The 26,064-nt window shown below is 38.4% G+C and overlaps 1 protein-coding gene and 1 non-coding gene across 2 annotated transcripts in view; both read right to left on the bottom strand.

Moving 5' to 3' along the window:
* The window catches only part of LOC134529447 (transient receptor potential cation channel subfamily A member 1), a 221,589-nt gene that overhangs the window by 131,586 nt on the left and 63,939 nt on the right, over nucleotides 1-26,064 (bottom strand). The window lies entirely within an intron of this gene.
* Nucleotides 12,080-12,152, bottom strand: Trnar-ucu (transfer RNA arginine (anticodon UCU)). Its single transcript has one exon. It is a non-coding gene; the product is annotated as a tRNA-Arg (tRNA).

The following is a 26,064-nucleotide window of genomic DNA, read 5'->3' as shown; positions in this document are numbered from 1 at the left end:
GGGAAGAGCAGCAAAAAAGAACACTAAAACACTACAAGTGAAATAAAATAAGATTCTACGAATAATACTACAAAATGCAAGAGGAACGAGCAATCAAGAAATACACGAAAAAACAAAAAAAATGCCAACAATCTACCAAAAGATTGAAGAAATAAGGAAAAAATCCTACCAACAAATCCCAGGACACACCAACCCTGCTGGATCCACAAAAACAAGGACCCTAGGAAGCTGAAATAATCTCACCTCTACACGACTCTGAACAAGGACGACATGGAGGGAATAGCGGGGCCAGTGCCGGGGGTGAGCTTCACCCTCGAGCGCCATGCCCAGTCAGGAACCCCCGTCAAGGCAACAGGGAACAGAAAGAATAGGAAAACACAAACAATAATAAATTAAAAACAAAAATAACAAGCAAGCATAAAAACAAACAGAGAACCAGTAGGTTTTAAGCAAAACCAAGCATAGACAAGCAGAGAGTTCGTAGGGATAAAAATAAAATTTAAGACAAGATACAAAATACAGGCAGCCTTCCCCAGAAAGATATATGTTTATATCCTATAGTGCATTTTATATATTATTCTATCATGTATTTACGCTGCCATTATAATCCAGTAGAGAAGCCCCATCTAGGTGCATTATTACCGAGGTCGGGGTAGGCACAGAAAACATGTCATGTATATCTATCAATTTAGAGTATTATAATATGAACCAAAACATTACAGTCGGAAAACAGAGACACACTTACCAAACTTGGTAAAAAGCAGAAACCAAAACAAAACATTAGCATAAAAATCTTAATGAAAATAAAAAACAATAAAAACAAAAACTAATAAAAAATAAAACCAGCAAAAATCTGAAACCCCAAATAAATTTAAGCCAGGGTGTTTCTATAATAAGTGTTTTGTGTACGATCGGCTGCTGGATAACTGGCCATTCAAAGGAATGGTGGTTTATCAGGTAGCCCGGTTAGCATAACTATAAGTAGGCTATAAAGTCAACCAAATTTAAATTCAAGATTATAATAAATGATATGCCTTAGGCAGGAGGTAAACGTCCAGTGGACTAACTGCACGAGTCCCTGAGTGGTATTCAACAGAGTACAATGACGTGGTGCGCAGGCTCTTGAGCTCCTACCATGTTGAAGTACTTGGAGGAGGCCGCGGCCAGCACGGCGAGCAGGGGCGACGGCGCGGGGCCGGCCCGACGAGGCTGGGGCAGCCTCCGCCTGCTGGAGTCGCCCTCAGCCGCGGCACCAGACATTCCTCGCCGCCGCGACCCGACTCCTGCGACGACTGTCCCTCCCACCTCCCCACTCACTCCCCTCCACAGTCGTCACGACAACACCCCCCTTCACCCGAGCAGACAGGGGCGAGGTCTTATCAGCGGAGCCGCCCCGCTCCATTAGCACAATTGGCCGAACCGTCATTACTCCGGCCTGCGCCAGCCCCGCTGCTTGTTGTTTCAACTGGGGCTGTTCCTCGAAATCTACGGACATTGCCACCTGTTCGCCTGTTCACTTCGCATTAGCTGCCGCTCGTTACGGGCGGAGACTCCTTGTCGCACCGCCAGAACGATACTATCGTACCTACTTAAGATGTTTATCTTGGACATAATTGATTGCTTGTTACACTATATGTCATAAGAAAACTCCATAACGGACCAAAAACAAGAGGATATTCAATCACACAGAAAACAAGCCCAAAGCAGCTGGTATCAATAGTTAAAGAACATGAGTAGCACAGAAAATTTCGTAAAATGAATAAGTCAGAAACAAATTGCAGCGCAGACGGACATGGTGAGCTGACAACGACGAGACAGTTTACAAGAGCAGCAAATAAAGACAAAAAAAGACCTTCAACAACACAGTGACAAGCAGATGAACCCAACAAATGATACTAAACAGATATTCTGGACACTGCAACTGTCCTTGCCCTTCCAGAGCACGAACAGTGACTTCCCCACACTCTGTGGACGATCGTTACAAAATGGCAAAAACTATAAAAATGTTTAATTATTTTATTTCCCGCTGAAATAAACGCCGACCCAAGCACCACCCACGATCCAAGTGCCGCGTCAAATAAATAAACTATCAGAGAATCAAAATGCAGAAAAATTCATGAACGAACAACATTCACAACAAAAGACCTTAAGTGGGGCAGTGCTAAAAAGTAAATTAAACTCCCAATTAAAGCAAACATAATTTATGTGTTGTTAAAGATATTACATACGACTTGTACATTTATTAGTGATTTAACAGTTTCTTGTATATAACGAGAAAAGTTCTTATTAAAACCGTAAAGGTTACTTGGATCAACCGTCGCAGCAAGCTATAAAAAATGACACCACAGTTCGTAGACAGGGCAAAGTTAAGTTCACGCACTCTGCAGGGGCATATCGAAGTCATAGGCGCCTCGGATGTTGCAGCTCTAGGAAGTTTCTAATCCTCTCGTTGACTTGTGCTGCGTAGTCGGTGCCATCTCGATGCAGTGGACGGCTTGCCCGTGAAGCCATCGCCCGCGCCTCGCACCGGGCACAGCTGTCTCTCCTCGACACCAGCACTTGCGTGACGTCATCCCCTCGCCACTCGCTCTCCCACGCAACACGCCCTCCGAAACCGAACCAAATAAAATAACACAACTAAAACCTATAATTTATTCTTACAATAAAATAAAATATTAATTTAATGCCGTTTTTTTTTGGACATACGCCGTGGCAGCTTTGCACTGTTCATCATGGAAAAATTCCGAAAATCAAAAATAAATAAAAATCAGCTGTGACCACGGGGTGTTTCGGCTAGGCACAGACCACCCACTATGTCTGACAGGCAACACGGATCTCCCATGCAGTTTACAAATACCGTATAGTCAATACAGAAGTAGATCATTGGGCGACTCTGTACAATACAGAATTTTCGTGGGCCAACATCTACCGTGATGACTACAAAAACGTAAACCATTGACTAATCAAAACGTTTGAAAACAGATTTTTTAATTTAATAAATCAAGGGGCTAACAGCTAGCTGATAGAAACACGAACACACACTATCAAAACTCTAGCAACACCTATGATTCTTAAGGTTAGTTTAAAATCTTAAGCATTATTTCCAAATAGCAGACTATATTTTTTATTTAATAAAGCATATAATGGACCAACGTCACGTGTTTTGAACAGCCTACAGTTGCTACATGTCTTCTAACACGTGACAGAAACATTTTTTTTAGTTTACTGGAAACATACTTAAACATGAGTAAGTTTGTTGACTGTACTCATCAGGATAAAGTATTGAACAAATATTTGGGATCAAATCAAAATACAGAACGGTCATTAGTTGAGAATTGCAGTACAAACCATGGAAGTAGAACGTGTGGATGTGTGCAGTCTTTGCCGTCTTTATGATTGAAGTCAAATTCGAGAACGACCCTAACGTCACTTTCCCATCTGAATAATATAAACATTTTTCATGAAGCTAATTCCTTCCGTTGTTGTTTAACAACTTCATGGTGGCATTTGTACAACTCTTCCTAGCAAGTTCATTTCAAACTAAGATTTGTTTTGCTAAACAATGGCTAGTCACAGTGACTTCAATTTAACAACAGGCACCAACTCCATAGACTAATACCCCTAAGGTTCAAGAAGTAATATACAATTACTTGGAGTACACCCGAGCATCGAACAATTGTAATACGCCCATTTAATTTATTTTATTTGGTTTTATAGACATAGAAGATTACAATGAATTTATCGTAAGATTTCATTAAATATTTAGTGATAAAAACTAAGTGCTACAGCTTGCCGAGCTGAAGACTTCAAAAGGAGCAGCGGCGGGAAGGGACGCCATGCTGGACATATCGCGAGGACTGTAGAGCCAGCCACGCCGGAGCTAACGGTGCCCGCCAGGGTGACTGACCCGTTTCTTTCTTCCCTTCTGGCCAATGGGGAAACTGCGATTCAAGGCCAGTCGTATATTAAATATAAAACTGTTATCGCAAATACCAAACAAATAATAATTCTCATTCAATAAATTCAAGTCACAATGTATAAATGTCACAAATATAAAAATTCAAATCGATCGCAATAACACACTGTCCACGAACATGAAACCTGGCTGCGGGGACGGGTGCTGGTTCGTGGCGCTGAACTAGCCTCCTCGAGGGACAATGTGGGGAGTGTACCGCCGTGAAGGCATGCCGACATGTCCGCCCTTCGAAGGGTCTGGGGCCTGGAGCGTGGACGCCGACCGCAGGAAACTGCATCGGCCGGTCAATTTCGAAGAAATTCTACCTATTGTAGCCGCTACCATTGTGAGACTTCCGGAAAATGTTTAGGTATATAGTTTTTCGTTTCATGGCCCATAAACCCCAAAACCATAGATTTTATGGACACAACTGCCGTAATTTTTCACAAATCACATTAAATTTATTAATGGAAACTATCAGTCTAGTTTGTTAATGGGAAATATCCGACCAAAGGGGTAGAAATGGGGAAGGCTTTTTGAAAAACATAAAAATCGCTATAGCTCCCATATTATGTCGAATATCACATCCGTTTGGATGTAATATAATTTGTAGGAGTAATACCAAAATCTTGTGTCTAAATATTTTTTTATACGATCAACCGTATCTGAAAGGGGTGGAAAAAACAAGGGTTGGAAAAAACAAGGGTTGGAAGACAAAAAAAAATCAAAACTCTTTTCCTAGGCACACCATCTAATCCATTCAAATCGTTAGAATCTTATTTTTTTTACTTAAAACTTTTATCTGATTTTTTTGTTAGATGAACCTTTGCTCTTGGTGTTGAAAAACTCAGGGGTAAAATATTTAAAAATTAATCATTTCCATACCATGAGCACTATTAAATCCTTTTTAGTTTTTGTACAACCCTAAATTATTATCTATAACTTTTGTCTGGAATAATTTTTATGCGACCAACTATTACTACAAATGGTGGGGGGGAAAATGATTGAAAGTCAAAAAAATTCACATCTCCCTTCGTAGACACACCATCGAATCCGTTCGAATTATTTTTTAATCTTATATTTTTTATCTAAAAGTTAGATCTGAAATAATTATTGATACAAAAATCCATTTCTGCAAAGGGTGGAAAAAGAGGGGTTTGAAATAGAAAAAAAAGAAATTCATAACTTCCTTAGTTGGCACACCTTAAAATCAGATCTAATTGTTAACAAATAGTATAATTTTATCTAAAACATTTGTCTGAAACAATGTTTTGATAATTTAAGTACCATTATTGCAAGTGGTTGAAAAACCGTGTGGTTGGAATAAGAAAATAAATTAAACTTCCGTACCATGTACACTATCGAAAATCATTCTTTTCTTTTTAACTTTATAAATAATGTCTAAAACTTTTGTTAAAATATATTTTTATGTAATCAACCATTACTACAGAGGGCGGAAATAACAAACTTTGAAAATAAAATAAAAAATCATGAATTTTTCTAACACTTTGGCTAAGAAAATTTTTGATGAAACTAATTATTACCATAAAAACAATGGTTGGAATTAAATAAATCAGAACTTCCTTATTATCAAATTTCATTGAATTTGGTTTTAAACCATCGTAATATTATCTTAAAACTTGGCTCAAAGAAAAAATTACCCCACTACGTTATTAGTGCACGGGATGAAAGACAGTGTTTGAAGGTAAAATCAAATTGCATAACTACCTTAGGAGGCATAATATGAAATTCGTTATGAACTATTCAATGCTGGATGCACTGATTAAAAACATCATAATATTTTTGCTGTATGGAAAATGAGAAAATGTTTAATTGATCATTTTGTATTACTAGAGAACGTTTTGAAAATGTTCTAGAAGTTTAAAGAAGTTTTCAAAACATTTCCAGAAGAAATGTGAACTTTGAAAATCTACCTACGCCTGCAGGATGTGCTAAAAGATTTTTTTTAAATTCAATTGTTGTTTTATTTATGTCTGATCGCGCAACCACTCTCTTGTGATTCTACCCTGAGTCTAGCCGGAGCAAAGACAACGTTTATGGATGTAACTTACGTCATGCCAATGAAGGGCGGGTTACACAATTCGATAATCGAGGGGTGTGCATGAAATTAATGTGGTGAGACAACAAATCATATTCGTGAGTTGCTGGCCTCATCTGTTATGGCACACGTTACAGGGTGTTTTCCATTGCGCAACGAATGTGCGGTTGTTGACTCCTGGCGTGTCTACAAGCCGTCTGAGAGCTGGTGGAGCTCTAGGGAGACCGCGGGTTCAGCCAGCCACCCCGCCCGCCTCTGCGAACAGCTGCGTGGGTGGCTTGTCATTGGTTGTCGGCGAGCAACTGGATACAAGCGAAGCTGCCCAAGGTCACGTGAACCATTTAATAACCACCGTCGCCAGCCTTTTCTGTGACACTGTATAAACGAATATACCTCTCTGTTAACTGGACTCAGATCATTTAAGAGTTGTCTCCTTAGCGCTTTTAATAGTTGCAACTACAACCTCACCTTCAGTGTGTAGCGACAAACGTTGTCAATGGTGTGTGTTTCCCACTCACATAGATTTATTTGTAACTACTTCTCTGTTGCGATAGTCGAGTAAAATGCACAGTAAACAGACAATTTTTAAGTTCGGCTTTCTTTTGCACTGCCGCTGATTTGATCATTTATGTTATATCATTAATATTTGTCCCGTATGTCTACGTACAATATTTTTACAGTGTATACCATTAAGCCTAACTAAGCAATAGCAAAACAAATTACATAAATTATTCAACAATAATTTTTAAAATACAAATAACTTTTGTGTAAGCTTAAGTAATACATTGCCCCGTTATATTAAATATTTAGAATTACTGTTACGACAAAATGAACATAAATGTGCCACCGATGCTTAAATGTAAGAGAAATCTCATCAGTGGATATATACAACGATACATGAATAAATTTCTTGTTTCAAAAATTATATATATATTTTTATTATGTTCATGCCGATGAAATAATTATGAGCAATTAAATAAAACTGATTTTTACTTCTACACGTACTAGTTTTTGCAGCTCAAATACACTGTTTTGAGTATGATATTCTCTTACAAGTTTAAAAGTTCCAGTAAATATGTAAAATCATACAAATACTGCACTGTTAGAAATTACAGTAAATTTACTGGCCCTTCAACCAAGAATTCGCCTCAAATAAACGAAGAGTTCTTCGTGGTTTCAGATAACTGTATCTACGTATAAATGACGCTGTATATCAACTGTTTTTCGGTATTAAAAGGGTAAACGGACATGTTGAAAAAATAAGTGTTTCTTTTTTTGCATGAGTCATTTTTTTAATGGTTTTCTATATATCAAGATTTTTTCTTGTGGATTCATTTTCAAAGAAAGTGAATTTTGTAAATTTTCGAAGATAATGATAAATTTACGAGGCTCCCTGGATGTTTTTTAACCACCGCTTTTCGTAGATTTAAAGTGAAGATGTTTAAGAGTGTGGATTGCCTACCCTGATTGACGGCAAATGCGCTGGCGGTATTGACGTGAATCTCGGCTCTGGAAACGAACATCTTCCCAACAGCGGGTGTGCGAGTTCGTTGGCAGTTCCGCTCGGAGTTGCGATTGGGGATGGGGGGAGGGTAAAGTTCGCGTCGACGGCAGAGTTGCTACTTCGCTGATTCTTCCGCCGCCCGCCACGTTGCCGTGAAAACAAAGCAAGCGCCAATCAAAGGCCCGCATCTCGCCGTGTTCTGAAGAGAAATGGCGCGGAAGGGGCCTGGGGGAGGGGCGGAGGTAACCAAAGTCGAAGGCGAACTTCGCCGCAAACGAGCACGACAGATCGCAAGGGTTTCTTTGCTTGAGTAACTAAGGACGGTATTCCAAGACGTGCGGGTAACGTAGCGAATAAGCACTGCCTTGTTGGGACTCAACCGTAACCTAACTCGCGGGCCGTATTCCAGGACGTGTCCAAACCGAATCCCAGTAAGGGAACAGATCGGCAGCCTTTTTAATAAACGGTGCCCTGCGTGAGGCTAGAAACTGGTTCCAGCGCCCTTGTTTGGCAGTTAAAATAAGTATTCAAGATGTGTTAAAAAAAACTATAAGTACTTGAAAATAAGCAATTTGTTTACTCTCCTGTTAAGTTACTGAAATGTTAATTAGGCGGTATTGTTAGCTAAGCGACGATATTCATTAGAAGTAACTATATAAATCAACCAAACAAATAATATTTAATTGATTTATCTAGAATTTTAGGGGTTAAAAAAGTTACCTCTCCACCTGGTTTTGATCGTTCTTCTGTATCGTGTACTTTACCACTCTGTTACGGAAACGTCTAACTAACATGGCGCAGACCATTATCTGGATAAAAAAGGGCTCACTTGTTTATACCATGTAATCATGCAGTCGTGGCCACCCCCTGGTTACAAGGTAAGTCTTATGTTTATTTTTTTTAAATCCCGTACACTATGTTTCATAGATATTTTTTTTCTTCACCACATGTCACGTAATGTATTTAGTGGTTATTCTACAGAATACTAAGATATTTAAAACATTTTGTAAGACGTATTATACGAGGCGTGATTTTTAAGTAAGTGCCGTTTTGAAATAATAGAAAAGTAGACTTTTCTTAACAATTTTATTTTTACATTAATCTAGTTTCCTACATGATTTCCGCCAATATTAGCCTAAGGCATCTATCGTATCGTACAACCCGGTTTTCAATCACACTCTCATAGAAGTCTGCTGCCTGATTTAACAACCATTGAGATTCGTGGAGTCTCAGCAAATAACAACGAAATCGTAAAACGTATGTTCTCTTTTACATTTTTGTCCACTTTCCGCACCAAATATTCAGTAATGACAGAAAGTCACCCTTCATGAACATTCAAGTGGCCATCTTTAAAATCTCTAACCCATTCCATGGGTCTCTTTTTTCTCCGTACACTTCGCTGATTTGACGACGAATTTCAGACGCTTTCACGCCTTTGTTAGCAATAATAAAACGAATCACAGCGCGTATTTCACAAACGTAAACACGGTTGCATGTTTCCATAATGGCGTCTGTGGCTTGCCAACAGATGCAGGTACACATGCTGACCGCAGCGCTGCAGCGGCCGAATTTCAAAACTGTACCTACTAAAAAAAAACATCCCTCGTATTAATTCATATGTGTCAGACCCTTAAATAATTTTCAAAAAATAATACGTACTTGGCACGTAATAAGATTGAAGTTGGCCATCACCTTACAAGACAGCGCAAGAAGATGAATAACGCCGCGCGGTTGCCGACAGAGACACAAGATCACGTGATCTCCGACATTACAGCGTGCTCCGAATCACTTCGGGTGATGCCGAGACCCACGTTGCACGAGCGGTACACCTGTCATGTAAGCTGGCTATCAAACAGCCAGCTTACACGACTAATTTCTGAAATGGTAATTTGTATTTCGACTGCTTCAGTTGACAGTTATAAGTGCTGTGACTTGTTTGTACAGCTGCAAGTTCACACCCGGGCAATATCGAGGACCACCCAGGTCAGTGACGACTAACTTCACTCTTTCCGAGGGCTGGGTAACATATTTGAAACTAATCCGACGGCCAGCCACACACAAATTATATAACATGTTTATATATATTTTTTATTTAATTAAGTTTTGCTCAGTGGCCAATAGATACAATTTTTAGTAAGTAAAAAATATTATTTACAAAAAATTAAAAAATCTATAAAGAATTAGCATATAAATAGTATTTTTGAGTATTATTTTGAGAACTTATTCTACATACAAAATTTCCCATAGCTCAACGTCCAGCCGAGAACAGTTGATAGACCAGTAAATTACGATTTTGATTTTAAAAAATCGATTGTGTCGTAGTTTTCGAGTTGTGGGTATTTTTTTAAAATTTTTATATCTCTACCCTACACCAAATTATTAGGTCCTGTGACTGAAAACTGTTGTTACGCAGTTATAAATAACCCTACTACTACGATTGTCATTGATAACAATTCAAAATAAAATCAAACAAACTATATTTCTGGGGAAAATAAAAATTTTGCACGACTTAAACGGTAACAGTTTTTAATCGGGTAGTTTTGACTGTAAAAAAAATTACTATGTTAACTCAGCAAGATACTTGCTTTAACCAGCCGTTACTTTTTCTTCCAAATAAATTACTTAGTTAGCAAAGTATTTTTTTATAGTATGACTACTCAAATTTAATCGATTAAATATTTTTTTTCAGCATGTCTTTCAACTAATTGTTTTTCTCCTATAAGTACCTATAACATATTTGATTTTATCTTGATTTTTTTTGTCAATGGTGGGGTTATTTATGATTGTGTAGCAAAAATTTTGAATCACAGTAGCTGGAAATTTGGTGCAAAGTGGAGATTTTTAAAAAAATTAAAAGAATGCCCATAATTCGAAAACTACAATTTTTAATTTTTTTTATATTCATAACCGTAATTTACTGCCCTATCGACTGTTCTCAGCTGTACGTTGAGTTGTGGGACAGCGTGTATAAGCAGAAAATGACGGATAACACGCAAAAGTGTGCCTGATGATATATCTTCGTTGGACGATTGTTTAGGCGGGCCGCGCGGAACCATGTTGCGGACCTGGGTCAGTTACCTTGCGCTCTTGGGGATTACGGCTTCTGTGCAGTTGGCACGCGTGACGTGGAGCTGGCGATGAAGGCCTTGCGAGTGTCCGGGCAGTTCCCCCTCGAGGGTAAGATGATTGATGGAGATGGATTAAACGCGGATCGAAGGACGTGCGTGGGAATCTTCTATAATCTTTGAGATCGCTTCGATTCATCTGCTCTTGATATGGAAACGCCACGCTACGTGCTAGACGTAGGATGCAACCACAGATCCCCGTTTGGTGGACAGTCATGCTACGACGTAGTTTGTCACGTCCTACCCCCTTCTCCCCCTCCAAAAAAAATAAATGTGTCATAGTCTTTCAGTACTAGCCAGAGATGTGTAACATCTAACCTCGGTAACGAGAAAATTTATGTGTTCTCTTGTTGAAAATACACTTATAATACGAAATTCGGAAACTAAATTTAAAGTAGAATTGTTTAAAATAATGCCGAGCGTGATAAATATACTCAAATTGTGTTTTCAAATACATTTCTGGACGTGAATCAATGGTAGTTTTCGCACCCTCCGCTAGAATTCGCTGCCGGAGATGCAACGTCGACTATCGAATCATTCCGTTTGTAGACCTAAATATAAAACCATATAATGAAAAGGCGTGATAAAAGCGAAAAAGTCTTGAAAAAATACTGAATTCCGGCTTTGGACCTGATATTCATCAACGAATTCTATTAAAGTACTGCACATCTTGTTAAAATTCAATAAACCGCTAGAAATGTTCCCTATGGCTTTGTGAACTTTGGTACGGTAATCCACCCCAGATGGCAGCACCGATATTACACATTTCCGTTCCATGGTATTCCATTCCATTCAATAAATTACTCCTACCAAATGCCATATACCGAGAGCTAATTTGTTACACATCAACAAATTAATTATGAGTAATTATGCTTGAATACACTTGACGAGAATGAAAAAGCGTGGTTTACAATTTCCGTCGCTAAACACGGTCAATCCCGTGGACCTTCAGCCACAACGCCGACACCACACTTCAACCAATCGGCGCAGACCATCACCGGGATAAACAGTGACTTCGCGCAGCAGAACCCTCGCAGTAGCGCATGCCTAGCCACTCCTTCACTCCTTGCTGCAAACACTCCCCGGCCTGAGCATTTACATTGCGTCTACCTGCAGAGCTTCATACGTGTTCCATAACGCGAAATGCTCGGATCATTCAGTGTTAACTTTACTATGCGTCACCTGTTTTATCTAGAGTATAAACCTTGATTAGTTACATGTGTCGATATTTATTACATATACTGTCACAAAACTATTTTAATTTTGTCATTTTACACAGTCGCAAACCAAATAAAACCCAGACTATAAAAATTGTAATCAGTTAACCGATCAATGCATTTTATTTAAATTTAAAATATGTTAGAGTTTTAATGACAAGAATTCTTTCCATGCAGCCGATTTACAGTGCTAAAACGTTCAGCTAAACCAAACATTCGCGTCCCTTGTGGGGATCGAACCCACGACCTTTGGATTAGAAGTCTAACGCGCTTTCCTCTGCGCCAAAGGGACTGATGAGAAAATAATTGATTAGCCTGCTTAATTTTTTCCCGAAGGCATGATCGTTAACTTTGTGAAGTTATTTGGGCCGGTTGAGTCGGAGCGATTGCCAGTTTATACTCAGTTATTTCTTCAAGATCGATTGTTTACATGTGTAATTTTGATAAATTAACTTAGTGCATCTTTGAGAGATCTTCATTGTGCACTGTAAGATAGGTGGTCGGAAGAATATTCAGCCAAAAAACTGTGTGGAAGTCATAGTCACAGCGGCAGAAATTCATAGTGTTGACACTTGGCGTTTCTTTAATCCCATTAAACTAATTATCTAAACTTTCAAGTTGAGATTTTAAATCCTTCACTGAATTTTTAACGAAAATTTTAATCAAAAATGTATAAGCCGTTAGCTACTCTTCTCAACAACTGGTAGGGACAACATTTTGTTCAGTTGCTTGTGCCAACGCCTTTTTTTAATTGTTCATACAAATATTTACTATTTGCAGTAATATACTAAAATTAAGAATTACGCTTTAGAAAGTCAGTGTACCGTTGGTGAACTGTTCATCAGTTAGAATTATAAAATTCAGTCAAGTTTAAATTTGAGAGGATTCATCAAAATCACCAAAAAATATTTTAAATCTCAAAACAAAAACATTCTCTCATTATCAAAAACTTATAAAGGACAAGCTCTGTGTAACGTCAACAGCAGTAGATTAGTGAATAATGATGAAATGAAAGTGGACTATATATTATTTATGATTTTGCTGATTATGTCTGAAAAATTATTGACTTACTAAAAATACAAAAAAAAAAGGAACATTACAGAATCTCATTGTGATTGATTTCGATTGGCAATTAATAATCGTCATGCATATGGATGTGAGGTGATTCAATTTATGTACTAATCGTTGGCTTGTAAATTTTAATACGGGTATTTATAAAATAGTTTTAAATGATTTGGTTTTGGGATTCCACACCATCAAACCATTTTAGGGCACACGCACGTTTATTTGTCGTGGCAGTAAAATTATACCGTGTTTGCTTTAAAAGCTTCGTTAGCCGGCAACCGTTGGAAAAAGCTTGTCTTGCGCTAGTCGATGGTGTGGGTGCCGTAACTTCTCTGATAGTGCAGGTGCCTCAAAAGCGAAGATACTGATTGTGATTTGATAGGGTTTTACGTCGCGCGCTTAGGCACAGGGGCTCGAGGCGACGGGAGCTCCGAGGTAATAGTGGGCTCCGAACCACCTGGCCACCGGCTCATTGCTCATAATTATGAGACATGCCGGAGTGTTGGGTTGGAACCCTGGCCCCTCGCCGCACCTGCGTGAAGCTTACGGCCAGCGAGTACCTCAATGGCGACGACTTGCCTTCGCAAGTAAGCGTGTGAAATTCTAGAACTAATTTTGTGCCATTGAGTAAGGAACTGTCAGGGGACGACATTCTATGACGTATTTGTAGCCACTTTGTAACCTCGCTATCACCATACTGCTCCGTCCAAATCATTGCGGAAATGACGGTTGATAACACCTGACGATGGTTAGTAAGTGTGAATTAGAATCTACGTCATTAAAAACAGTCACTTTCATAAAAGAAAAATGTCATTTTAAACTGTTTCCACAATGCAAACACTAAATTAAAGCCAATGTTTTTGGGCGTCTAACCAATACGGTGAAACAATGAGCTGAAGGGGAAAGAAACAGCTTCGCAAAGTTACCACGCAATTATGCAGACGTGGCCACCCCCTGTTTTATGCAAACGGTTTGCTCGGCAACGAGTGACAAAATAATAACCCACTATGCTACTATTTTATTTGTGACAGTATCACCATGTTGTAAAGTGCAGCTTGGCTCCTATACCAAATATATATATATATATATATATATATATATATATATATATATATATAAGAGCGTGCCCAAAATTTAAAAAAATGTTTGTTTGAGTGTAAATACTTTTGATCCAGTTGCCTAACACGAAATTGCATTCTACTTAAAATAATTTAAAAATCTTATAATTTAATTTGTTTGGCCTAAACGTATTGTTTTTGTGAATACTCGGTACGAAAATCTTTATATAACTGTTGGCTATATTTTATCGGATAGCTTAAGAAATAACAGTATCCTGAAAACCACGTTACACTCAAATCCAAATGTTTCTTTATTTGACTATAATTCATATATATATATTTATTTATTTATTTATATATCTCTTAATCGTCAGAATATGACCCAAACACCGTCCTGGTTAGCTCCTTCTTGCCCGGGGTGCCGTCTCAGAACCGTGGAGGGAAGTCCTTGCGAGAACTAAAAATTTAAATCGGGGATTCTTCGAGCTAAGAAGTTGCATTCTTCTACGTGTCGGCTTATAGTCATTAAAACTCCACTCCGATACTCTCACAGAATCAATAACCAGGACATTCACCTGTGACGCCTCGCGCGACTTGAGTCCTCGGAGACGCTAATAGACTTGGCGTTAGTCTAGCAACAAATATATACTAGCATGCGACAGCACGTCTGTTTTGCGCTTGGGTGATAATCGGCAACGTACCTGAGCGATTGATTGCTTGAATATAATCATCTTTTGATGTTTACGTTAATATGACACGATCTGAACGTACAAATTATCATATATATTCGTAATTTTGTGCAGAAAATGGGCTGAGAACATGTAAAGCACGAAACAAATCTATAGATGTACACACAAATTTTAATTCGTTACAAAATTATTTACCACAAAAATTCATTTCATGGAAAAAGAAATAATTATTTTACACACTAAATGTACAACAAATCAAATCGTATAGATATCATGAGAAATATACGGTTATTGCTAAAAAATGCTCAGTTTTTAAATTGCAAATTAATGGTAATTTAGTTTAAATTAAAGTATATAACAGGTAATAAACTTATTCTGGGTATAAATAATGGCTTGCCTCAAACATTTTTGATATTTTTTATGTAAATCCTGCTTAAAATAATAAATTGTGCCGGAAATTAGGCATTTCGTCACCTTTTTTTTAATTTTTCTATAATTTTAAATTTTTTTGGGAATTCTTATTTTTTTAATTTATCTGGTTGTTACGGGGGTGATTTACTTTTTGTTAGGCCGGTGTACACCACGTGTTTAAACTTTGTGCCAGTGGACCAAAGCCCCTTTCTCAGGGGGCCAATCTGATATTTTGCTGTCTAATGTGGACGTGGGCAGCCCGGTTGATTTTCTCTCGCCTGCGGTCACGTCCCGAGTTGGTAATATTATTTCTCTTCATGACCAATATTGCATAGAGCAGCTTCTGGGCTGCAAGCTGCTACTTCTGAGAGGCCTGCTGAGAATAGCAAGACTCGTCACGAATGGGGCTCCAGTGGACCTGTGTTCCCAGCGGAGTGGCGTTTTCTGACCCCCTTCCACCCCACCCCCCCCCCCCTTTAGTTCTGAGAAATCAAGCCAGGAGCAGTGACCTGACGGGAACTTAGCCAAGACGAGGGCCTAATTCAAGGACGTTCCCCCGGGTCCGACAGAGACGTCCACGACATCTAGCGGCAAAAAAGTAACCGCGGGACTGGTCGCCAGCATGCAGAGCTCACCCTCGTGACACCTGGTGGCAAGTCAGCTCACCGCCTCAGTTAGTTCCCATTTACGCCGCTAGAGAGCAGCGCCGCGGTGCCATAAGGCACTATGCTTTCTTCTCGCGGCCTGTAGAAGTCGATTCTTTGTAGCTTCCGGTTACTGCTGGTGGAGAGCGCGCAGGTCATGTTGTTGTCACGCCCGCCTCGGGCACCTCCGCAAGTTTTCGGCTTAGAACCGAACCTTCCCCCTCCTCCCTAGGGCTTTAGCGCCCGTTTTAATTAGAAGCCTTGTCCGCCATAGCGGGCATTCAGTACTCTGACCTCGGCTGCTGACCATGTCTTCTCGGCGTCCTCTGCGCTAAGAGGCTTTTCGCGGGAATGGCGATTTTCGGTTGCATAAAAGATGTAGTCAGTTGTTTAAGGGATGTGATCCCATTTGTACAGTAGCCAGGCAGATGTAGTTTTTAGAAAAAGTCATGTGTAGTTAAATTTTTTTATATTTTTTTTTATTCTTTAAAAATTTTGGTTTCTTAATGCGCATCCGCGATTTCTCGGTGCGCGTCATCCTGATGTCGGCGCGATACACTTCGGAAGCCCTTTTTCTACACCCTGTTTGGTGAGTAATCTGGCCTTTTGTTTTTTTTTCCCCAAATTCCCGTTTGTTGGCCTTTCGCGCCGAGTGTGTATGACTGTCTGGAAGCAGGTCTAATTCGTTTTGAATTTGACTTGTGTTTCAGACAGGGTAAAAGTTTCCGGGGAGAGAAATTGCTCCCCGCATGATCTTCGGGACCTTCAGCTGATCCCCCCTCCCCCTTTAGAAGAGTTTTCCTCTCGGTCCGACGTCATCCTGGGAAGACCCGGGTGATATGAGCTATATATATATTCCACCTGCATAGAAGGAACTAAATTCATTAAAAGATACCAGCGAGCAGTGCTTTAAGAACGTAATCCTCAAGAAAACGTTAAATCAAGGAAACTCATATATATGTAATCGTTGGGAGAATCAAATTTTGGTCCAAGTTTTAAATTTTTGTTTATGTAATCATTTGTTTGTTACGATGTAATATGTATTGTTTGAAATAATGTTGGGGCACCCCCTTAACTTGGTTACTTACTAAGATGTTTATTGTCATGTCGAAATAATTCTAAAACAAAATCCCTTAATAATAAACCAGGGAAACCTATAGACCAAGCTACCGATGTAGTGTATTTATTTATCAAATACCTTCTTCATTTTAACGATCCACGAACTCCCAAGTTACTAGTGTGCAGGGAGTGTAAATTTTGTCTTGTTCACCGCCTCGTGCCCCCTCTGGTAATTAATTTTAATTTTCTTAATATTTTGCCCAGCAGTTTCCAAGGCCTTTTTATTAAATTAAAATAATATAAATTTGAGGCACGAGGGGCGTTACAAAATATTTCCGTAATTTTGATCAGGTGTAGCATTTATATCACGAAACAAAATTAAAAAATGTATATTCATTCTACATATGAGAATAACCTTATTCCAAATATTTATGTACAAACTTTACGAAAATGCGACTATAGAAGTAAAGTTGCACACATTACGAGGAATGGCAAATTGTATAGAAATTTCAAATAATAAAATATATATCGGTGTGTGTTTGTGTGTAGAATATATCTGAGAAAAAATAAACCATTGGAATCAATGTGCATTGCTTTATAATGAAGAAAAAGTAGGGTCTTGGCTTGTGGGGGTTAAGGGGAATTAGGCACCGTCATCTTGAATTTTTCCATCATTTTGCTATGATTTTAATTTTGAACTATTTATACAAATTTTTGGCATATCAAGGCATAAATCATATCTCCCAGGCCTTCTATACCTTGTGGCTACCACATATTTACTAACAGGCTCTAGTCTATAAGCGCCGCGAGGAAATAACTTATTTTTTTACGCGGACGACATCAACTATCACGATAATTACGTCAGTTCACAAGTGTTGACTTCAACTTGCGCGACTTTTTAATCCCATGATATTACACTAGGTAAATATCTGGTGAAAATGTTTTTGGCAGAACAACAAATGCAGGGAGGTGTGGATTTAAATTTTGAGAAATAGTCCTTAAATTAAATTATTGACGAGAATGACAAAATCATCAACATGGAGTGTGAGACCTAATAAATAGACTATTTTAACGCATATCTGAAGTTTGAAAATGCATTATCAAACAAATGGTTTTATTAGAATTCTTAGAATATTATTATTTTCATTCTCCACAGTAGAGTGCAACTTATAAATGAAAATAATATAATTTTACAAAAAAAACTTCATCAAAGTTCAAGTACGGCCTAGTGTATTTTTTATGCTATTCATGCAGTTTTTGATGTGTAACATCTTAAAGTTAACATAGCCAAAGGGAAAATTTATAGTACTATTATTTTAATGAATTTTAACAAGATGGGCAGTATTTTAATAAAATTCTTTGTAGAAAATTACATCCCAAGCTGGTGTTTAGTGATTTTTTTAAGCCTTTTTCATTTTTATTGGAGCCGTTTCATTATATAGTTTAAAATTTCGGTCTGTTAATCCATTGACTAATATTCGACGTAGCTGCTACGGCAACACTGTTCCAGCGGAGTGTGCGGAAACTACGCGTGATTCGCGTCCAGAAATGCAATTGGAAACAATAGTTGCGTTTTTTTTATCACGCTCGGCCATATTTTAAAATATTCTATGTAAAATTTCGCGTCCGAGTTTCGTATTGTAAGTGTATTTGCAGCATGAGAACACGTGAACTCGCTCGTCACCGAGATCAGATGTTAAACATCTCTGGCGAGTACTGGAAGACTCTCGTACGAGGTGGATACTGGGTAAGCGGGGAGGGAGGAAGGAGCGGTCTCTGCCGTAATGCGAGCTCCGCATGTGAAGGACATGCGCGGGCCTCGTTCTGCCGGCGCACTGCAGCGAGGTACAGGCCTCCTGGCGGCAAAGGTAACCGAGTGCCGCGGGTAGATTCTCCCTGCCTCGAGAGACGTCACAGCTACGAATACTTACGATCTTCCCCGCCATGTCAGCGTGACAGATGTTACATTTCGCCGACCCTCGCCAACGCTGTGTCAACTGTGCGATTCACGAGTTTTAGAATATCTTCTAGAAAGCCGTATTGAGGTTATTGTGGACTCTAGCAAACATTTTGTTGTGACAACACTATAATTTTGTAGTCTTAACGAAACCATTTATAAGCGAGAGAAAAATTTAGCTGTAATTTTGTGAACACAAAAAAAATATAACTTTGTTGTCAGCATAAAATTTTTGGTAGTATCTATATTGACAATTTTTTTTTGTGACTGGGCGAAAATCGAGGAACTAAGAATTAATTCCCACGTGGAAACTATTAAAAAAAATAAACACACATGTAAGGACAATGTAGTTTTTAAGTGATCTAATTTACTGTCATGTGTGGTGACGAGAAACAAAAACGCGCAAGTGACGTTGCTGGGACGATTTTCCAAACCGAAGAGTTCAGTCATTTTTTTCGAGAAAAATCAATAAATTACTCGAGTTGGAACATGGCACTACATGAAATATTAAAATAATATTGACTCTTATAATCTACATGTTTGGTGTAATGTTCGTTAAACAGCAACGATTTCGCTAACGGCAATTATTAAAAAAAAAGCAAGATCGAGATCATTTTATTGAGTTGAAAACTGTTACTTTTATTCCAATATAAATTTTTAAAAATGTTGTTTCAAAATGACTTATGGATACCACAGAACTTACAAGATGCATTTCGTTATATATTTCAAACAAATTGCACTCCTGAAGAATTTGACAGGATATTATAAATTCCCAGTCAGTTCCATACAAATATTGTATTTTTTTATGTGCTACATTTTTCTCTCAATAAACAGGCTTTTTGGAAGACAAGCTGTAATTTTATTTAAAGTAGACTAAGTAAAAAAAAACCGAGATAAGTTTTTTGGTGAAACGTAAATATCATCTGATTCAAGGTATTGGGCACTTTGAGGGGATGAATCTTCTAAACTATATTAAGGTAACAGGCTCCAAGCGCTGAGAACTCCCTGGAAGTTTGTGCTTATTGCAGCCGATTCGTAGTCGAAGATTGGAAGTCGAAAGAAAATAAAATAAAACGACAAAAGTTAGACTAATATAACTGAAATTGATTGCTGGCGTACGACACGCGCGAATCCAGCTCTCGCTGACGTAGCTGAAGTCGACCAAACAATCATTAATGCATAAGGAAACTAGATATTCGCAAAGAATAAAAAACGCTCGGGTAAGAATGAAGGCCTTTTGGTTTTACTCAGATGTTGGTTTTTGAAGTTATACTACATTCGTTTCGTTGAGGGAGAAATTTTAAGTACGCAACGGCAACACCACGATATGCGTGCGCTGTGCTGCGAAGTTTAACAGTTGAGGTATAATTTGCAGGCGCGTTCCCACCATACCCACAACCCAGCCGCGTGCGGCGGCAATGACTAGTACATACACACACACACACACACACACCTATACATACATATGTACACTCGCTTCTGTGAACATCTAGGGACGTACCAAGCGTATCGATGTGCCAAATAAATCTTTGTGATAGCAAAAATATCCTGGAATGCAATTCATAAACTTTAATAGTCACGGGAAGAAAAAAAACTGCAACTCTGTAATTATGGTTGTAATGCGTGATATCTCAATTCAAGGATCCCGGGTTCAAATACCGTAAATGGTCAGTATTTTAACCTCTCATTGTATTTTAAATAATAATGTGTTTTAAAATAATATTTAATAATTAAACCAATTGATAAAATAAATTTTAATAATGGCTCAGCCGGTTAGTATTTGCTATTTTACACTAGTTAGGCATAAAAACTTATTTTTTTCTTATAATACAAATAATTCTCGCACACACTCGGATTTGATATATATCTATACATAGGTACATATAAAGTATATAAAGTAGTGATCATGCGTGTTTGTTTTTTATACTAATCTATAGTTTTATTCGAAGCTGGATGAAATGCACACCTGATCTACAAAATGGGAGGAATGTCGCGGTTTACATTAGATTTTGGAAAACTACACCCAGTCCCTTTCCCCAGTCCTTATACCGGAATTTTGATACCTCTTGATGAAAGTTTTTACAGTTGACTTTCAAAATACGAAAAATGTTACGTCTGTATTTGATTTAGAATAAAAGAGGAAGATCACCTTACATGGTATTCAGCTAAAACCAACATTTCCATTACCCACTCCTTAAAGCAGAATTTTGGTACTTCTGAATGAAATTTTGCCCAACTGGCGAATGAATAAAAATAAAAATGAGTGTCTCCAAATGTTTCAGATAAAGAGGAGCTTTTGAAGAAAATACTCAATTTCACATTTTTACCCCTTGTAGCTGAATTTTAGTACTTCTTGATAAAATATGGCACACTCGGCCAAATTTATTGTTTACAGGTAATTTCAAAGAACAAGAAAAATCACTGTCTACATAATATTTAGAAAAACCATCATATGCCTTTTTCCCGCTACTTAAAGGATAATTTAATCTTTCTTGATAATTTTTTGCAGGATTGTCAAAAAATAATGTCAAAAATTAATTTAAAAAAAAAAAGTGATTACTGTCTAAATAATATTTTCAAAACCATTCCATCTCACAGTCCCAACTCTGAAATAACTGGCGGAAAATGAAATCCCAACACCAAGAAGACATTAGTTTAGAGGAATAAAATTTAAGTTAAGAAGTTGTCTAGGTAACATATGTATTTGATTTCAGTTTCCAGGTCACAGGTTCGAATATTCTCGAGAAGACATGTGACATGGTGGAACATTAATAATAACCGCCGTAGTCTTTCGATTTGGAATGCACGCATGCAAACGTGCATGCATTGTATCGTACAGAAGCCGTACGTCATTTTGTGGGATGGAGTCCCACGCTTGTTGCACTTGGTCAGTCGAATCAACGATGGCTAATGATGGTGTTGGATGACACTGGACTTGTCTTCCCACAATGTCCCATTCGTGCCAAATGGGCGGAATGTCTGGAGCTCTCGCAAGCCGGGGCAACTGGTCGACACTCTGTAGAGCGCGGTGGGGGACAGCATCTGTATGATGACGATTGTTCCTGTTGGAACACACCCTCTTGAATACTGCGAGTGAATTGCAGCACAACCTGTTAAATTACCGCTGTCAAGGTTCTTGGAATAATGACTACTGTACTCCTTCTGTCAAAATAAACCGCTCACCAGACCTTGTGTCGGTCCAGTGTGTCGACACCGCAGAGCTCGGTTCCAAGCACTCATCTGGCCCCCTTCTTACCAACCTTCGGCCTTTACTGGCACCAAGGCAGACACGGCTGTCATCTAAGAACAGAACAGATCTCCACTACGCCCTTCAAAGAGCTCTAGTTTGACACCACTCAAGTCACCGATGGCAGTGATTCTGAGTTAGTGGCATGAACTCCACAGGACGTCTGGCTTGGAACTGTCACTTAAGTAATGGATTTGTTACAGTTCACTGTGACACTCTCGCGCCAACTGAAGCCCTAGTGTCTGCTGCAGATGCAGTACTATCAACCACGGCCATGCGGCGAGTAGGTGGTCTCCCCTCTCCGAAGTGGCCCGTGTTTGGCCGGACGCCGGTCTTCTCGAGGCAGTGCCTCCCCGTGACCACTGTTGCCAACACCGATGCACTGTGGATACAACCCTGCTAAGTCTTTCCACAATATCGCGGAAAGAACATCCACCTTCTCGTAGCCATATCAAGCGGCCTTGTTGAAAACTCAGTAAGCTCCTGAGATTGTCTTTTCTTCGTCTTCTTAGAGGCATGCTTGACTCACGCCTACATCGCGACGACAACACCGGACAATGATAAACGCTCTAGAAGTATACAGGGCGTATTCGAGGCAAACTTGTACCACTCTTTGTCGACTAGCGCGCTAATTTTAATAGCATCATCTTTCACATGAGCAAAAACACAACTCCTTCTTGGTGTTGGGAATTCATTTTCCGCCTATGTAAGTATTTTGTTACATCTTGATGAAAATTTACACTCTTGATATACAAAACAAAATATGACAAAAATTATTGTATACAACTGATTCCAAAAAAAAACTACTTCTCTCATCAAACAAATATTTGAATTTCTCTGATAAAACATTTTATTTTTTTTATTTCAACAACTCTCTTTAAAGAAACCCTCTTTACGATGCGTAAAGCCCTGGTAGTACCGAGTACTTCAGCTTATGTATATATATATATAATTAACTTAATATATACTGTGTTAAAAAAATTATTACAAAAGTTATTTACCAAATTTTTTTTATATTTGTAACTATTGATTTTAAAAAAAATAATGTATGAAATCAAAAAATAAAGCGTTAATTCTGACGCGCGTACATAAGTACACGCACTGACATCCACCCCCAAGCACCCCATCCACCAACCATTTGTTGATTGCATTTGTAACTTATATTGTGACAATCGTATAATCGTTTAATGTGATTGGTGAGGCCATTGCTGCTTCGCGGATATTTTTACTCAAAGCTAGACTCAACTTTTCTATACGTGTTCCAGCTTCTTGAGTGTGTTCTTTGGCCGATGTCAAGGTCAGGGTGTTTTAATCCTTTGAAGTGGTTTGCACATGATTGGACCAACACTTAGCCTTGTTTTTAACTGACTTAGGGCCATCCAAGGCGTGGAAAGAGACTTGCAACCCAATCAATTAAGTAAAGGAGATGTAAACTTGCTTAAAAGTCTACTTTGCTAAAGAATGTATCAGTGAAATCCTCGTGTCTCTTGTGATTGGAAAGCCTTTGGTAGTTAGTATAGTTAGTATAGTTCACGAACCAGTCTATACTTCTCACGTTTATATTCATAAAAGTTAATGTCATTTTTTCATTGGCTGCTGCTATATCTCACCTTCTGTCTGGATTGCATATAGTTTGATCGAAATAATTTAGACTATTCCTTGAAGTTTTCGTGTCTTTTAAGGTTTAAAAATTACTTTCAAACGTATGGTTGTATAAATTCTATCATGTCTTAAAAATAAAATAAAAAATGTGAGGGAAACTTGCAGTACACGCATGAGACATGTAATACCTAACCTCGGTTACGAGCAGATTCATGTGTTCTCGTGTTGAAAATAAACTTATAATACGGAACTCTGATACGAAATTATACGTATGATTCTTTAAATAATGCCGACCATGATAAATATATGCAAATTATGTTTTCAAATATATTTCTCGAAGGGAATCCACACGTAGTTTTTACAACTGCCACTAGAGCTCGTTGCTGGAGTAGCTACGTAGAGTATTAAATATTTTTATTAGCAGACCGAAATTTTAAACTATATAATTAAACGGCTCCGATTAAAAAATTTAAAAAACACTAAATTCCAGCTTTGTATCTGATTTTCAACAAGCAATTTTATTAAAATACTGCAAATCTTGTTAAATTAACTATACAATTAATATTATAATGTTTCCCTTGGCTTTGTGAATTTTGATTTGTGCCATTCGTCACAGATGGCAGCACCGTGATTACACATTTACGTTCCACGCGAATTCCGTTCCATTCAAGAAATTACTCCTACCAAATGCCGTATACTGAGGGTTAAGATGTTACACATAATAAAAAGAAAAAAGAATTTAGCATTATCTATTAATTAGCTGCTTCAACCCACGTTTTTAACTTTGGGTTTGCACGCGATCCTGTAGGAGAATGTTCGCGGGGCCAAGTCAGAGTTTTCCCTGACATTTGGCGTCCCTCCTCTCCAGAACAGTCTGAATTATCTCGGCCGGTGATGGATGTATGGGACGTGGTAGGACACACGTACAACGCTAGAGGCGGCGAAATGGGACTAGAACAACTCCCCCTGCGAATGGGCGGCCTGCAACCAAGCAGTGCAGCATTGCGGTGCGGGTAAGCATGCCAGCGAGGCGGAGAAAAGGAGTTGTTCCCTACCCGGGCACACGTACGGTGTGCAGAGCTTCAGAAAAAATCCACGCGGTTTGAAAGCTGCTCAAGACATCTGACTGATGTCTGTTTACAAAAAAGTATTGAAGAGTGCTCTAGGTGTGGATGAATATTATTTTTCTGTATTTATTTTTTTAAACTGTATTCTTAGAAGAGTTAAAAGGGGTAGAAAGTGTGTTTTCAGAATAATTTTAAAACATTAGAAGCCCGGTAAATATTCACCTTGAAATCATGACACCTATCTTCGTTCCTCCGTCATCTGATATTTAGGCATCCACACAAATCTTATAATTATGCTATGCACAACGAGAATACTGCGTGACAGCTCAAGATTTAATTTTTCGTTTAAATTGTGTTACATAGTTTTAGCGTCAAGAATTTCGTCAAATGAGGCAGACTTACAGTGCTATAACGCTCAGCCAAATCAAACAATTGTTCCCTTGTGGGGATAGAACCCACGTCCTTTGGATTAGAAGTCCAGCGTTCTTTCCTCTACGCCAAAGGGATTGATTGAATATTAATTATCTTGCTTAATTTTTCTGGAATACATGAAAGTTAGTTCTGTGAAGACTGTGGGAAAACTATTTAGGCCGATGTTGCACTAAGCTGTTGAACCGGAGCGGTTGTCAGTTTCTACTCAGATATTATCAAGATTTTTTATTTACATATTTGATTCTGATAAATTTTCTTAGTTCATCCTTGAAAGACCTGCATTATGCACTCTAAAGAAAACGATCGAGAGAATATCCAGCCAAAAAATGCTGTGAAATTATTAGCCGCAGCATAGTGGGACACCAGCCTAAGAGTTTATTTTCTGCCTTTAAACTAAGCATCTAAATTTTACTTCAAAGATTAATTTTTCACTGAACTTGCTAATGAATATTTATGTAAAAAACAGATAGCTGTTAACTAGTGTCCTTAACAACTGAGAAGAACAATGTCTTTCTTTATTGTTCAAAAGAATATTTACTGGTTGCAGTAAAATACTAAAATGAATTATGCCGCTTTATAAATTCAGCGTATCGTTGGTGTACTTACCATTACCTAAAACTTAAACATTTAGTGAAGATCGCATATTAAGAGAATCCATCAGAATCACCAATACACCCTTGACCGGGCGGGTCCCTTAAAAGATTATTTTGAATGTGAAACTTCTTTACTCGTGGTAAGGTAAGTGTAGGCGATTACTCATCAAAACTTTATGAAAAATTAAAAGTGCAACGTTTGATAGCGTGGAGGGTTAGGGGGAGAGGAAATTTATATCAACGCAAAATAACAGCAATCAAAATGTAAATATTTCATTGTGTCTGTTCTCCTGTAAAGGTTGTTCAACAGTACTTAAAACCTTTTCCTGTGGGCACCCTTCATGTACAAAGAAGTTTGTTTTTCTGTTTATTATACAAAT

Source organism: Bacillus rossius, chromosome 1 (assembly GCF_032445375.1).
Source record: "Bacillus rossius redtenbacheri isolate Brsri chromosome 1, Brsri_v3, whole genome shotgun sequence".
NCBI lineage: Eukaryota > Metazoa > Arthropoda > Insecta > Phasmatodea > Bacillidae > Bacillus > Bacillus rossius.
Note: the sequence above shows the minus strand (reverse complement) of the source record. Positions and strands in the feature narration are given on the sequence as shown.